This window comes from Diabrotica undecimpunctata, chromosome 10 (assembly GCF_040954645.1).
Source record: "Diabrotica undecimpunctata isolate CICGRU chromosome 10, icDiaUnde3, whole genome shotgun sequence".
NCBI lineage: Eukaryota > Metazoa > Arthropoda > Insecta > Coleoptera > Chrysomelidae > Diabrotica > Diabrotica undecimpunctata.
In genome coordinates, this window is record NC_092812.1 from 2,315,649 (window position 1) to 2,331,478 (window position 15,830).

General features: G+C 32.8%; 1 protein-coding gene across 2 annotated transcripts in view; it reads left to right on the forward strand.

Annotated features, from left to right (window-relative positions):
* Apoltp (Apolipoprotein lipid transfer particle) overlaps window positions 1-15,830 on the forward strand; it is a 1,459,665-nt gene that overhangs the window by 552,391 nt on the left and 891,444 nt on the right. The window lies entirely within an intron of this gene.

The window sequence follows — 15,830 nt, forward strand, 5'->3', positions numbered from 1 at the left end:
TCATAATTCAGGTGATGTCAGAATGTTTCCAAAGGTTAGGAGAATGGTGCCAAACTAAAATTACGTATATAATGTACATATTTACTTTACGGTCGAACAAGTGGTAATGAAATAATATCAAGAAAATCATTTTTAAATTATAATTTTAAATAGAATTTATTAAATTGAGATAAAAATAAAATAAAATAAAAAAAGGAAAATTTATAATACCATAATATTCTGTTATGAATCCTTTAATAATCACTAATTAGCTTAATTATTAATATTTTATTGAAGTAAAATCTATGGATCATGGGTGCAATAAATAATGTTAGTATATTTTAATATTTATATTTCTTTCCGACCAAATTGTGTTTCCTGACTAGTATGGGATATATAGACCTCTGGATAGATTTAACCTCCTTCGTCTTCCTTGTTAATAATTTTTGCTGCAAGGAATACAATTCATTGTTTATATACTGAATATCTTTCGCATATCTGATAGATATGTCGCTGGAATGAACTATTTTTTGACAATATGCTATTTGTCAATTTGCACTGAAAATATATTTAATTTACTTTTTACAGTTTTCTAATATTGAGTTCTTTAACGTACGCGCCAAATATTTGGTTCTTCGCCTATTTTCTAATATTGAGCGGCTTACACATAGACGCAAATCCGAGTTCGTCGAGACACATGGACTCTCAGCACTTTAATGAATTGTTGCGAACCGATATGTCTAGGAGTGGAGAAGACTTTGACCAAGTGACAGGGACCCGGATGTATACTCCCAAGATTTCGTGCTGCAGGACAGTCCTTCTTAACCTCCAAACATTTCACCATTTTTTGCCCCATGCTATTGAAGGCGTGACGAGGCTGCTGTTTTCGTTTGTTTTATTTTATAATGCCTTCGACGAAAGCGGCTATTTACGAGATAGCGTTAATAGTGATAGCGATAGAAAGTTTGTAAATATGTAAAAATGTCAATGGTAAATTGTTTAAACACTTATGTGGGGCTTATACAGGAACATCCCGTGGCGGTGGAGCTGACGTGATGTCGTCCACATGGATGAATATGTCGACATCTTGGTCTCTACGTACTTCATGTATGGTCGCCTGCCGGTCTGAGAACGAGGTGAGGACCCGTTCAGGTAGGCCTGAAATATCATTTTACGTGGTTCCTTACCAATACTTGCTCACCTTGTTAGTATGTTCTGGGCTGTCGAACATCTTGGTTCTCTGCGAAGAGATCTTTGGCGTAGAGAGTGGCTCGCTGAATAGCTCGTTCCACCCTTTGCTGACATGTTTCTTCTCGTCGGACTTGGTGATTGGTTTCTTGAAATCTTCTGGGTTGGTAGCTCAGCAGAAGTTCCACCGGCGTCTGGTAATGGACCTGCACCTTTTTTCCTCGTCCGAAAAAGAGCCATTTTTGTTAAAATAAACTCGGTTATGGGCTGATATTTCTGGTAATATCAGTAAAGCTTGGACATAAGTGATTCTTGTTTTGTTGTATTGTCAAAGTGATCTATCAGCCTGTTTAAAAACGTTTTTTAATTCAGACCAGTCGTGAATTTTCTCTGTGTCCCTTGATCTGCTTCAATTAAGGATTTTTTTAGGATGTAGGCTATCCAATATTTGGTGTCTATGTTTATATTGCTCATGTGGTCTTTAATCTCGTTTACTAACTCTTGAGGATTTTCGTATCATCTCCAGAGTATGTAGGTGTTGAAGGAGTCCATCTTTGGTTTTGCGTGGGCTTCAATCGGCTTACTCTGCACTAGGGTTAGTGCCGTCACCGCTTGGATCAAAGTGAATAATACATATGCCAAATCTAGGTTGTGGTATTCATCCGTGTGTTGAGCGCCATGTCGTACAGTCGAACTCTCCTCCGAGATATTCGGCGATTCTTAATGCATCTCGCCGCCGTTTTGGAGAAGTAGTGAAGGTTTTTTGTCTCCATCCTCTTACTTGTGGAATTTATGTATACTTGTTTCCCCACTCGGCGAGAAGCTCACCGGAGGCTTTGTGGTCAGCAAAGGGCAACCAGCAATGCAGAATACTTTAAACAGATTGAGTTTTCTCACGTAAATAATATATTTGCCTTACATGTATAATTTATTTAGTATTCGGAGCACGGTGGATGCCTTGGATCTCACAGATATGCTGGCATTTCACGCTTCAACGTGTGGCTAAGTACACACTCCTCGAGATATATAGGAACGTTGAAGGAGTGTTGACTGTTCGACGGCCCTTTACTCTATACCGCCACCTCTCGTAAAACAATGTTAAGTCCCGTAGGGATTTTTATTATTTCTATTGGTTGGAATGGTTTTGGCGACGAAGTGCTACTTCAGCTCCGCCACCGATTGAGGAGTAATTCCAAGTCCACCTGGGCTATTATTTACTCCTAACCGTCGGTGGTCTAGTAGAATGATGTGTCAGTTCGACACGATCTGAAATAGCTCTAAGACAACGTGTCTTTTCCTATTTCAAAGATCAATGTCTGTCCGGATAAGGAGCGTTCTCTCCGAGTTGTTAGCTGGTTTCCGCGAGGTAATTATAAGTCCGTTTACGGACTTTTCTTTACCTCGACAAAATATAGACTAACAGTTAACAACACCGGTTTCTATATCTCTTGTTGGTTTAAATAATATCGTAGCCAACAAGGCTTCGTGTTTATTTACACACTAAAGAGCTTCTAGAGTCGTCTTCGAAGCGAAGTCTTCTTTACCCGAAAAATTTATCCGAAAAACTCATCTAATAATAAACGCAGAAATAGTTGAAAAGGCACCCGTCCAACAAGGTCTAGCTGGGGTCAAAATGTAGACCGACTTAATCTGGATCAAAAGATGCCTTGTTATGCATTTCTTGTTTGCAACTCCGCCCCGATCTTTAGTCGGAAGGTCAATGACAACGCAGTTAATAAAACCGTTTGTTATTAGCCGGCCACAGTGACAATCTTCGCTCTGATTGGCCCCTCTGGTGACATTACAGGTATATATAATTTAAATACATAAATAAATAATATCTTTCTTTCTTTCTTTCTCCCCTTCCTTTTACCATATCAGGGTGTCGGATTTGGGCTAGCTATTTTAATTCCCATTTACCCACCTCTTTCATTCTTTTCTGTTTCCTGCCATTATTTTCAATTCCTCAAGTGATTTTTGTTTAAGTTTTCCCGCGTCTACTACTTGCTGTATCCATTTTTTTCTTGGTCTGCCTCTTTTTATTTTTCCGATGTTTTTTGCTTCATAAATTTTTCTTGTTATTCTATTGGATTGCATCCTCATCAGATGCGCATACCAGTTCATTTGTCTCTTTGCTATTTTGTTCATGATCTGTTCCTGCTTGGCCATTCTCGTTGCTTAATATATCCCATTTTGTCTTTCCAACTATCCTTCTTAGATGTCTCATCTCCATTGCGTTTATCCTGCTCTTATGTTTTTCCAGAATTGTCCAGTTTTCACTTGAATAGAGCATAGTCGGTATCACTATTGTGTTATATATTTTTATTCTTGTTTCTCGTGCAAGTTCTCTTTTTCCCATGATTGGGGCTAACGCATAATATAACTTGTTTGATTTCTTTGCTCTATTTGTTATTTTCCAGTCTATTTTTCCGTCATTAGTTATTATACTTCCCAGGTATTCGTAAGTTGTTACTATTTGCAATTCTGAGTTTTTACATTTTATCTTTATTTGATTATCTTCCTTATCTCCTTTGCCGCTGATTATCATTATCTTACATTTTTCCTCGTTTATCTCCATTTTAAGTTCTTCCATTTGTTCTACCCATATATCCATTAGTTTCTGCATTTTATTCTCGGAATCTGCTATTAGTACTATGTCGTGTGCATACATTAAGGACTCTATTGTTACCGGTTGTAATCTGCGGTAACCTATTATTGTCTGTAGTTGGTTAGTTCTGACTCTAGTGTTTCTTATCAATTCGTTCATTATTATTATGAATAGCAAAGGGCTGAGACTATCTCCTTGTTTAATACCTCTCTTCCAATTAAATGCTTCCGATCTTTCCCCTGTTATTTGTAACCTTCCTTTTACCTCTTTGTAAGTATATTCTATAATTTGTATCAATGCATTAGGTACGTTTATTTTCCTCAAGCATTTCCCTATAATATGCCTTTCTATCGTGTCAAATGCTGCTCTTAGGTCTATGAATGCTAATACTAGTTTTTCCCTTTATCTATGCTTCTTTCTATTAGGTTTCTAATTATATATATATGTTGTCATTTGTCTGTCTTCCCGGTCTAAATGCCGTTTGTTCTTCTCCCAATACCATTTCTACTTCTTGTCTCAGTCTCTTCTCTATTATTTTCGTATATCCATCATGTCCTTTTCAACTGTTTATTATATTTTTTGATTCCACACACTTCAGTTGCTGCTGTCTTTAATACTTCACTGTATGTATTCCATCTTTCTTCCATTGTCCATGTTTCTTTTTGGCACTCTATTTGTCTCAGTCTTTTGTTAGTTTCCTCCGTGTAAAATTCTCGCACACTTTTTATCTTTAGTTTGTTTACATTTACTTTCTTGTACTCTTTTCTTTCCACTTCCTCCATTTTTTCATCCTCCAGTTTTGCAGTGACCATCCTGTGTTGTGTAGACAGTTCGGGTTCCTTTTCCGTTAAGATGTTTTTTATATTTTGTTTTAGGTTTCTCGTATAGACTATATAGTCGATTAAGCTTTTCGCATTTCTCTCTTCACCCACAAATGTATATTTGTCGTTAATGGTTTGTTCACTGAATGTGTTTCCTATTATCAGATCATTGGTTTGTCAGAAATCCAGCATTTTAATTCCATTTCTATTTAATGTTTCTTCCCCATATTGTCCAATGCATCCTAATCCTCTGTTAATATCCTTACCTACTCTTGAATTCCAATCGCCTAAGATTATTATTTTTTCTCTTGTCTCTCTTAATTTGTCTAATGCGTTTTGGAGTTCGTTGTAGAATTCTATCATTATCTCTTCTTCATTACCTTCTGTTGGTCCGTATATTTGTATTATTCCTATCTTGTCTTTTAGTTCTATTTGGGCTGTGATTATTCTAGATGATACTGCTTCGTAGTTTGTTATTCTTGATTCTATTCTTTTATTCACTATTATACCGACTCCTTCTTTTGCTCTGTGACCCTGTGGTACTCCGGAATAATATAGACTATATTTCTCATTGATATTGATGTGTCCTTTCCCTATCTTTTTTGTCTCGCTTATTCCCATTATTTGTACCTTCATTTTTTTCATTTCTTCCGTAGCTTCTATTTCCTTGCCGGTCAGAGATGTCACATTTCATGTCGCTATTCCTATATGATTTGTCTTATTAAGATGTATTTCCTTATTACTGCATTCTTCTTCTCCATTATTGGTGTTAACGTTGATTTCATGCTCCCTGGTTTTTATATTAACATTATATCCGTTATTTATTTTATTACCGTTTTAATTTTTAATGCTAATAGTTAATTTTTCCCTACCTTCATTATTAATGCTATGCCCATTTTGGATATTCCCCCTAACTATAATATTATCACTACTGTTAGTATGCCTAATACACATATTCCTATCACAAGTCATATTTCTAATGGCAAACTTATCATTTACGTTTCTAATTATATTCCTATTACTACTTAAAACTAAACATTTATCATTCTTGTCGGTTTATTTTGTAATTCTTCTTTCTCTATTAGTTGCTTGACCTCTCCTTGGTTCTTTTTATGTTGCTCTGGTAGTTTTTTGAACTCTCTATTTCCACTACTTTTTCTTCTTTATAGCACCATCTCCATTCCTTGTCATCTACTGTGATTTTATTGTATCCTATTTTGACCATTTTTCCTCATTTCTCTTGCTTTATCTCTTAAAGCTTTCATTTTCTCTCTCTCTCCTTTTGTGAGATCCTCTGTAATCCATATTTTTTTGGTCTTCACATTCTTAAGTTTGTATTTGTTTCTTAAGATTGTTGTTTTTTCTTCTTCGCTTTCTAGTTCAATTAAGCATGTTTTTGTGCCTATTTTTTGTGCTCTTTTAATATTAGTTTTGACTTCAAGATGATTTTCTAACATAGTAGTCATTCCTTTTTTCAATGTTTTTGGGTCTTCGGAGTCTATTATTCCTGCACTAATGATTATATTCTTCTTTCATTTTTCTTTGTCTAGTCTTTCCAATGAGTGTTTTTATATCATTTAATTCTTCCGTTATCTTTTTGTTATCGGTTTTGGTTAGTTCGTTTTCTCTTTTTAGTTCTTCTTTCTCTTTTGTCCATTTTTCCTTCGTCCTTTCTATTTCCAGCTTTATGATTTTTATTTCTTCATTATTTAGTTTTATCTCTTCTTTAACTTAATTTATATATCTTCTGATCTCCTTATTTTCTTGCTTCATTTCTGTTTTCAGCTCTTTTATTACCGTTTTAATCTCCTTATTTATTTCTTCTAGTAGTTTCTTTAGTTCTTCCATTTTGCGATTTTTTATGTTATCCTTTGGAGGTGTTCTTAACGTAGCTTTGCTTCTTTTGAAGGCTTCTTCCTCGTCGGATGAGTTATCGTGTTCTGGTTTATTTCTTTTGCTGTTCATTCGATTTTGTTACCTTCTATATTAATATATATTTTTTATATTAATATACACCAATATAGTATTTTTCTATATTAATTAAACTTTTTTATTACAATAACAATTAATATTTATTATTTTAATTTAACCCATTAACGCCGAGAAAAAAAAATTTCTTAAAATTTTAGAAATTTACAATAATAATGACTAAAATAAGACCCTACAACATACTTTTGATCATATTTTTTTATTAGGAACAACAAGATGCTTTAAAATAGCTGTTCCCATATGGGCTCGTTAGGCGCAACCTATATTATACAAAAATAAATTATTTTTATAAAAATTAACTATTGATTATGAAACATTCGAAAACAATCTATACAAAGTCCAATATTGCATTTGCAGCACATTTTTCGTCCCCTACTATTGCAATTGTCACCCCCACATCTTCGCCTTTTACCTTCGGGGACTGTAATAATGTAATGATGCATTCCATCATATCTAATATCATTGCTAACTCGAAAATCACTCGCTGCTGCTTTCGGTGCTCGTCCAGTAGCTTTCGGTTGTACCCTGTATCTTGTTAAATACGTCTGAAATTAAGAAAAGAAACACAAGAGTACTACTGAATAACTTCCTTCTACCTGTTTATTTACCTGGTAAATACTTCTAAAATCTAGTTGACTAATTTTTCGGCCACTTTTTCTGTAAAAAATCCATGCATTCTGTAATGCAGCATCAATTAGATAAGTAAATATGAGCCAATAACTACAATCAGATAAAAAATTATATTCTAAAGGCAGACAAAGAGACAAACTTACCAAGATATGTTGTTGTCCATTTGGTCAGTTCCACCCATATTTTTATTGTATTCCGCTATAAGATTAGGCCTTGGTATGGGAAGTATTTTCTTTTCTTTTCTGTTAAACCTGTCTACTGCCTTCACTGGCTCAATACCATAACTCGTACTAGCAAGGGTGACAACATTATTGTCCATCCATCTAACATACACTATTCCCGTTTCCCTGTCTAAAATGTATGAAAAGTATCCTCTTCTTTGTTTTTCAACCTCCTTTTTTGAAGGAAGAGGGCAGTCCATTGGCAAGCGGTTTTCCCTTATAGTGCCGGTTCCAGTATAACCATTAGCTTTTAGAGTACATAATAAATTTGGATTTGTAAACAAGTTATCGAAAAAAAAATTGTACGGAAAGTTTCCTTTTTCCTTTAGTTCCTCAATCATTTGCAGTAGAGGAGCCGTTGGTTTTCCAAAAATTGATTCATAATTAGAATTTGATCTGGGATTTTTTCCTTGGTATACTTCAAAATTCACCAAGTAACCATTCGGAGTATTCAACGACCAAACTTTGTATCCAAATCTTACTGGTTTGCCACGGATGAATTGTTTACATCCATGGCGACCAAAATACCGAATCATCGATTCATCGTAGGAAAGATTTGGTTCAGGTATAAAGTGTTTAAGAAAACTTGATTTTAAGTGGTCTGTAATTAGCCGAAGCTTGTACATTTTATCAGAGGTGTTTACATTGTTATTATCAGCAAAATGAATAAATCTGCATATTTGCAAGAATCTATCACGGCGCATGGCTTCTGATATCATAATATTTTTCATATCATCTGAGTTTTCCCAATACCTTCTTTTCGATGGCAAAACATTAATTCCACTGAGGATCAGAATACCAATAAAAACTTTTAATTCTTCTATGGTCAGATTAGGATTAGGACAATTTTAAAATAAAGCATAGTTTACCGTTTCATGTAAAATTATTTGAAGCAAATCGTCGGAGAAAAAACATTCAAATATCTCTGAACAGCTCAACGATTGGTATTTAGAGTAGTCCCCTGGTGGAAATGTACGACTACCGGTTTGCAAATCTCCTTTAACAAAATTGGTGACTGCTGGTTTGATGGCTATATTCAGTGAATAACTGTCCTTATTTGGAACATGTACATGAGTTGATGCAGATAAAATATCAATATTATCAAGGTTGAGTCCCAGTCTGTCTTTGTTCGCAAATACAATCTCAGCTGGAGCACTCAGTTGTCCTGCCGACAAATTGTCTGCTAAACCACTCTCATCTTCATCTGCAGAGTCTTCATCAGTTAACATGTTACTATCAGGAGGCTCAATATATATATATATATATATATATATATATATATATATATATATATATATATATATATATATATATATCTACGGCATTTCCTTCATCATAAGCTATATCTAGAGCTTCTTAAAGCGTAATTCCCCTAAAATAAAACACATTATTCTTAAATGGCATTAAGGATAATATTTTCAGAGTTAAATAATACTTACACAAATTTGATGTCCATATTTTTCACGAATATTACTATCACATGTATTCAAATATCCAAAAAAAAACGAAACCTTTTACCACTGGTTCGCACAAACTCTCCTAGGTATGTATCGACATGTACTCTAAACTTGTCTGACCACTCAAACCGCTTCGGAGTCCCCACTACAAAAAATTCTTCACGTTTTAAAAACCTCCTTCTAACGAGCCCATATGGTACCGTTAGGCGCTAATGGGCTAATTTAATTCTAATCTTAACTTTAAACTAATTTATTCTAAGGCCGGATCTGGATTTTTGTAATAAACTTAGAAGGCTTTTATTTTAAAATTTAATTTTTGTCTGCACTAATTACTTTCTTATCTGCCAAGAAACCAAAAAACGCGTAGGAATGCCTAACCGTGTCAACCCCTCGGACTTAAAACATTCGCCAAAACCAGTTTTTTTTTAATCTTTCACACAATTAATTATTTACTCAAAACTTGTTAAAATTATTTAAAATGGTTATATCTTACTTGTCTGATGGTATTTCTTTTATTCACTACTATCATCTGTATGCACTTAACTTTTAACTCTTATTTTTGAACTTTGTTGAATTTTCTAACTTGTAATTCCCCAATTATTTGAAATTTATTACAAAGCGAAAAACAACGAAACTACTGTGTCACTTGCAGGACCGTCTCCCCATAAATAATATATAATTCGATATTTTCATTCTGAATAACTGTCAATTTTTAATTTATAGAGACAATGGAATGAAATACACCCACTTTTTTGTTAAGATTTAAATGTACATTCGGAACAATTACCACAATCACAGGAAAATATTACAGTACCTTCCTTGAATTTACGAAAATATATTCATATTAATTCAAAAGGTCCACCATCGAAAACTATTGCTGAACGCTATAAAGCTTATAGGAAAGGAAAAAAAAATAAAATGACGTTTTTGTTAAACGTTATTTTATTTTTATAATAAGTATGTACATTATGTATATATACCTAAATATTATTTCGGGCTTGCGCAAAAACATCATACCGAGAGATAATAAATTGTAAAATTACTTTATATTCAATTTTAAAAATATTATTTAAAATTTAAAAACACAGAAAACATTATGAAGCTTCGTGTTAGTCGACAATACTTAACCCTTTTTTTGTAGAATTTACCGTTTCTTCATATTTTTCTATTATTTTACTCATAGTTCATCCGACAAAAATTGATTTGATTTACTAAACACAACCAAGTGTAACTAGCGCCCTTTATTAGCTATGCGAAATTAGAATCTAAATTAGCAATCCTTATGCCAAAAACGTAACATTGTCAATTTTTGAATAAAAATTGTGAAAAAACAGAATTATTGCGAAAATTAAAATTAATATTTAAACTTTAAACACTCGGTATCTCGGAAAAGTAGCAATATTTGTATAAGGCATGTTGGGTCATCATATTTTGGGATATATATATATATACATATATGTATATATATCTATATATATATATATATATATATATATATATATATATATATATATATATATATATATATATATATATATATATATACATCTAGCGGTTAATCTGAGCTCCGTTCTAAAAGGGTATCATACTAACTCCAGTAGAATATACACCGTGTATAGTATTATCTAAGTAGCGCTTTATTTAGACTCCGACCAACATGTAGGATTAAGTGGACTCCACAACAGGATAAATCATTTGTGGGATCCGTATTTACCATTTTGCGTACACTTCTAATCTCCTGAGATGTTGCCAATAATTGTATTAGTAGTAGATTTTCAAATTTTACAGCTGGTACATTTTGGAACTTGAAATTTATTTAAATATCCATCAATTTAGTCATGGAGAAATTTCAGGATTATTTGGCTAATGTAGTTAAATATAAATTGTTAACCGACACATAACTTTATTTTACTTTTTAGTTTTAATAAACAAGGCGGTAATTTATATTACTTGTTTAATATATTTTTAAACATAACAAAGTGTCTATTATAAACGTGGAAAAGTTAAGTTTCCATTTTTATTAATTAGTATTTTTTATTAAAAGGCATTGTCACTAAAACATTTAGTTCATAAATGTACTTACATCGGATAGAGTAATCGTGTAACAGTTTATGAAAGTAGAAGCCCCTTCGGTAGGATTATAATGCTTGTTACCCTATTAATATAATTAAAGAAAACTCAAACAACAGGGAGATCTTTGTAATTTTTGGATTACTGCAGTTTATGACATGCAATGTTTGTTTTATAGCGTAGTTGAATTTAAACTACAATAATTTATAAATCAATCTTTAATAACATACTTTTTTTACTGCCTAATTTCAATAGATATGTCGATTTTTAATTAAAATATTTAATGCATTAAAGTCGCGTAAAGATTTTCACTAAACATTTAATTTTAAAGCTATTATTATAATAGTCCAAAAAAAAGTATAAAAGTCTAGGGAATTCAATATCCCACTATGGATTTGTTTTATAGATTATCGTAAAGCGTTCGACACAGTCAAATGGATACACTTATGACTGATACTAAAAGAATTAGGTGTACAACAACACCTAATTTTGCTTATAACTTAACTGTACGAACACACTACTGGACCATTTAAACTAACATTAAAAGAAGATTGAAAATCAAAACAAAATATAAGTATCTGGGAAAAATTTCTCAAACGATATTAATATTAAAAGGGACTTTAAAGAGCATCTGACAAAGCATGCTAAACCTTAAGGCGACTAAACCACACAAAATGGTTATTTGAGAAAAATTATAGCTCGTTCCAGAAAGAATTGTAAATATAATAACATTAATGTAGATTAAGAAGAAACGCTGAAGAAAAAAACAGTAGCGGTTAGCCTAAATAAAGAAAGGCAAAATGAAGATGTAATTTGATGTTTTGAAAAAATCTGATCCGAAAGCGCGGCGGTGACTCTACCGTCTGGCGGCCTATATCGGAAACTTTTACTACCATTCGACTATTTGTGTACAATTTTGTGTATGGTTAAGTGGCACACCACAAAAAGTGTTTTTATTTTCTCTTTTGTTCAACAATTAAAATGTATTGCTATACTTCTAGATGTTCCAATACAATAAAGGATAATAAACATAAAGCACAGGGTAAAAATTTTTATTATTTTCTCTGCACTAGTTATTATAAACACATAAGCTATACTACAATTAAAAACTATGACCACTATGAAAAAAATACGGTAGACTATGACTACATTTGTGCTTTAGCACTATAGTAAGAACAAGATAAAATTCTTAATTCCTACATAATTATATTCTTCTTCTTCTTTCAGTGCCTATTCGTTCCGAATATTGGCGATTATTCTGGCTATAATTATTTTATTGACTGATGCTTTAAATAGATTCGTTGTTGTTGTGGAGAACCATTTCCTCAGGTTCTTCAACCATGATATTCTCTTTCTCCCAATTCCTCGCTTTCCGAATACTTTACCCTGTAGGATTACCTTCAGTAATCTGTATTTAGTGCTGTTTCTCATTATATGTCCGAGATATTCCAACTTTCTCCTTTTAATGGTATACATCACCTCTCTTTCTTTGCCCACTCTTCGTAATACGGTCTCGTTGGTTATCTTGTCTGTCCATGATATCCTTAGAATTCGCCTGTATAGCCACATCTCGAAGGCTTCAAGTTTTTTCTCCATTGCTTCAGTTAGTGTCCAGGATTCAACTCCGTAATACAATATTGAGAAGATATAACATCGTAGGAGCCTTACTTTTATCTCCAGATTAAGATTGTGGCTTTTAAAGAGTTTGGCCATGTTATTGAATGCACTCCTAGCCTTCTCTATTCTACATTTTATTTCCTGTGAGTAATCCCATTGTTCATTTACTGTTGTTCCAAGATAGTTATACTGTTTTACTCGGTCCACTGGTGTATTATTGATAAGTAGTTGAGCGTCTCTAACTTTATTTTTGCTGATGATCATAAATTTAGTTTTTGTTATATTTACTTGAAGTCCAAATCTTTCACTTACTTCATTTACTTTGTTTATCAGTTGCTGTAAACTGTTCAAACTGTCTGCAAAAATAACGGTGTCGACTGCATAACGGATGTTGTTTAGGCGTTCTCCATTTAGAAGTATTCCATGTTCGCATTTTTCCAAGGCTTCACTAAATATTTCCTCTGAATATAGATTAAATAATATAGGTGAAAGTATACAACCTTGTCTAACGCCTCGTAGAATCTGGATCATTTCCGTTGGTTCACCTCCAAAATTCGTTCTATATTAACGTTCATAATTATATTAACGAGAAGTTAATAAAACTTTTGTTCGTTATCAGTAAGAGAAAGCGCATTTCAGAATATATTATGAAAAATGTTGTTGATATTACAATATCAGATGATAGGAATACAAAAATAAAAAATAACTTACCTTTTCAAAACAACAATCAATCACTTCATTTTATCACGAAAAATTTAAAAATTGCAATGTAATTGAACCCATTTTGCGAGCTATAGTTACATTGATACTTATGTGGCAATTAGCTGTAAAGTCATTAGTCTTTCGCGTCGTATCATATTTTCCTAATATTTTTTGTAGGCAAGCGGTTTAGTTTGTGTAATATAATATCCCCAATTCGTCTCATAATATTTAGTTTTCAAAACAGCTGTTAATAATTCGTTCACATTTTTTAAAGCTCTTTGCAGTACATTTGAAAATAAGTCGACAGTAAGATACTTTATTAATTAGTTTATTAGGTAAGCCTAGTTCTGCCATGGTATTTCATAGTTTTATTCTTATGATTATATCAGTGTTTGTTTAAAATCTATAAATAACTAGTTTAATGTTTTTTTTTGTATTCCCAACATTTCTAATTAACTGCCTAATAGTCAATAATTGATTATTCACTCAATCGTTCCAGGTGTATTAGAAAAAATATTGTATATCCTAATAATTAATAGATATATAGCTTATATATAGCTTATATCGCTATAGTTTGTGTAGTACATTTTATTATCCCTTTTGTGTATGGTATGCTTTTCAGCAAGTTGGTACTTGCTCTTACTTCTAAATTGACAGATCAGCTGTTTAACTGCCTGTGCTTAACTTTCTTCTTCATTTTGCAAATATATATAAAATTTATAAAACTCTGACATACCGTTAATTAAAATATTGGATACCCTATACTATTCAATCAACGGAAATACTAAGATCACACGGGGAGAATCTGTCTCTATCTAATTAGCCTTTTTCGGTCCATCTTTGGACATAGGCCTTCCCAATCCTTTTCCATTCTTCTCTGTCTGTCGGTATAGTTATCCACCTAGAGCCCACGTGCTTCTTGATATCATCTGCCCATCTCATTTGGGACCTTCCTCTGCTTCGTTTATATTCCCACGGTCTCTAACTTGTAAGAATTTTGTTCCATCGGTCTTCTTTTTGTCTTATATTGTGCCCGGCAAATCTCCATTTCAATTTTGCAACTTCTTGTCTAACATCCCTCACTTTTGTTTTCTCTCTTATCCACTTGTTTCTCTTTTTATCCATTAGTCTTATGTGCAACATTTGTCTTTCCATTGCTCTTTGGGTTTTTATGGTTATGTCCATGTTTGCTTTTTTAAATGTCCACGTTTAAGAACCATAAGTTAGAACAGGGAGTACGCATTGATTGTATACTTTAGTCTTAAGATGCTGTGGATATCTTTTGTTTTTAAGAATGTAGCTTAGTTTGCCAAATGCCGCCCATGCCAGTCTAACTCGTCTTTTTATCTCTGCTGTTTGGTTTTCTTTGTTACGTTTTATAGTTTGACCCAGATATATATAATCCTGAACTTGTTCTACTTCATCTTGTCCGATCCTCATTGTGATGTTTTTATCTGTATTTGTTATAATTTTGGTCTTGCTGTAATTCATAATAAGGCCTATCTTTCCAGCTTCTACGTCCAGTTCTTTCATCATTTCAAATAATTCTTCTCATTTATCTGTTATCAATGCGATGTCATCAGCGTATATTAGATGGTTCAAGCGTTGTCCACAAATTTTTATACCTTTTTCTTCCCAATCTAATCTTTTAAAAATATCTTCCAGAGCCTGATTGAAAAGTTTCGGTGATATTGTGTCACCCTGTCTCACGCCTCTATTTATTTGTATTGATTTTGTTTATTCATATACTTTAATTGTTGTTTTGGCTTCCTTATATATATTGGCTATTAGTTCCGTATATCTGTGGTCAATTCTGCTGTTAATCAAACAACTTTTCACTGCCCAATGTTCGACACTGTCGAAAGCCTTTTCGAAATCTGTGAACGCTATATATAGAGGAATATGGTATTCATTTGCTCGTTCTATAAGTATTTTCATACTTAGTAAATGGTCACTTTTGCTGAATCCCTTTCTAAAACCAGCTTGTTGGGTTTCCATCGAATTTTGTCGTCAATCTATTGGTTAAAATTTTTGTTGGGAGTTTATACATTACATGGAGGAGTGTTATGGGACGGTAGTTTTTTATATCTGCTTTATTCCCTTTCTTGTGTAGGATAATGGTTACGGATTCCTTCCAGTTGTTTGGGATTCTTTTTTCTTTTAATATCTTGTTAAAAAGGGAATGTAGAGTGTTAATTACCACTTTTTCACCATATTTCAGAATATCTGCAGTTATTCCATCTTTTCCAGGCGATTTGTTGTTTTTCATTTCTTTCAATGCCTTCTTTATTTCTGATTTGCTTATTTCTGGCTGTAGCTCTGAGTTGACATTTTTTACTTTAGCCTTAAGTTGGTTTTTAATTGTTTCTGGTGGTTCCTTTTTTGTTTTATATAGTTCTGAGAAGAAATGGTGGATAATATTTATAATGTCATCTTTAATGTTTGTTTCTAGTTCGTTTTCATCTTTTATTTTGTTTATTTCACACTTACCTAATTTCGGTCTTAAGCATTTCATATTTTTGTTGTTTTGTATTACTTTTTCTATTTT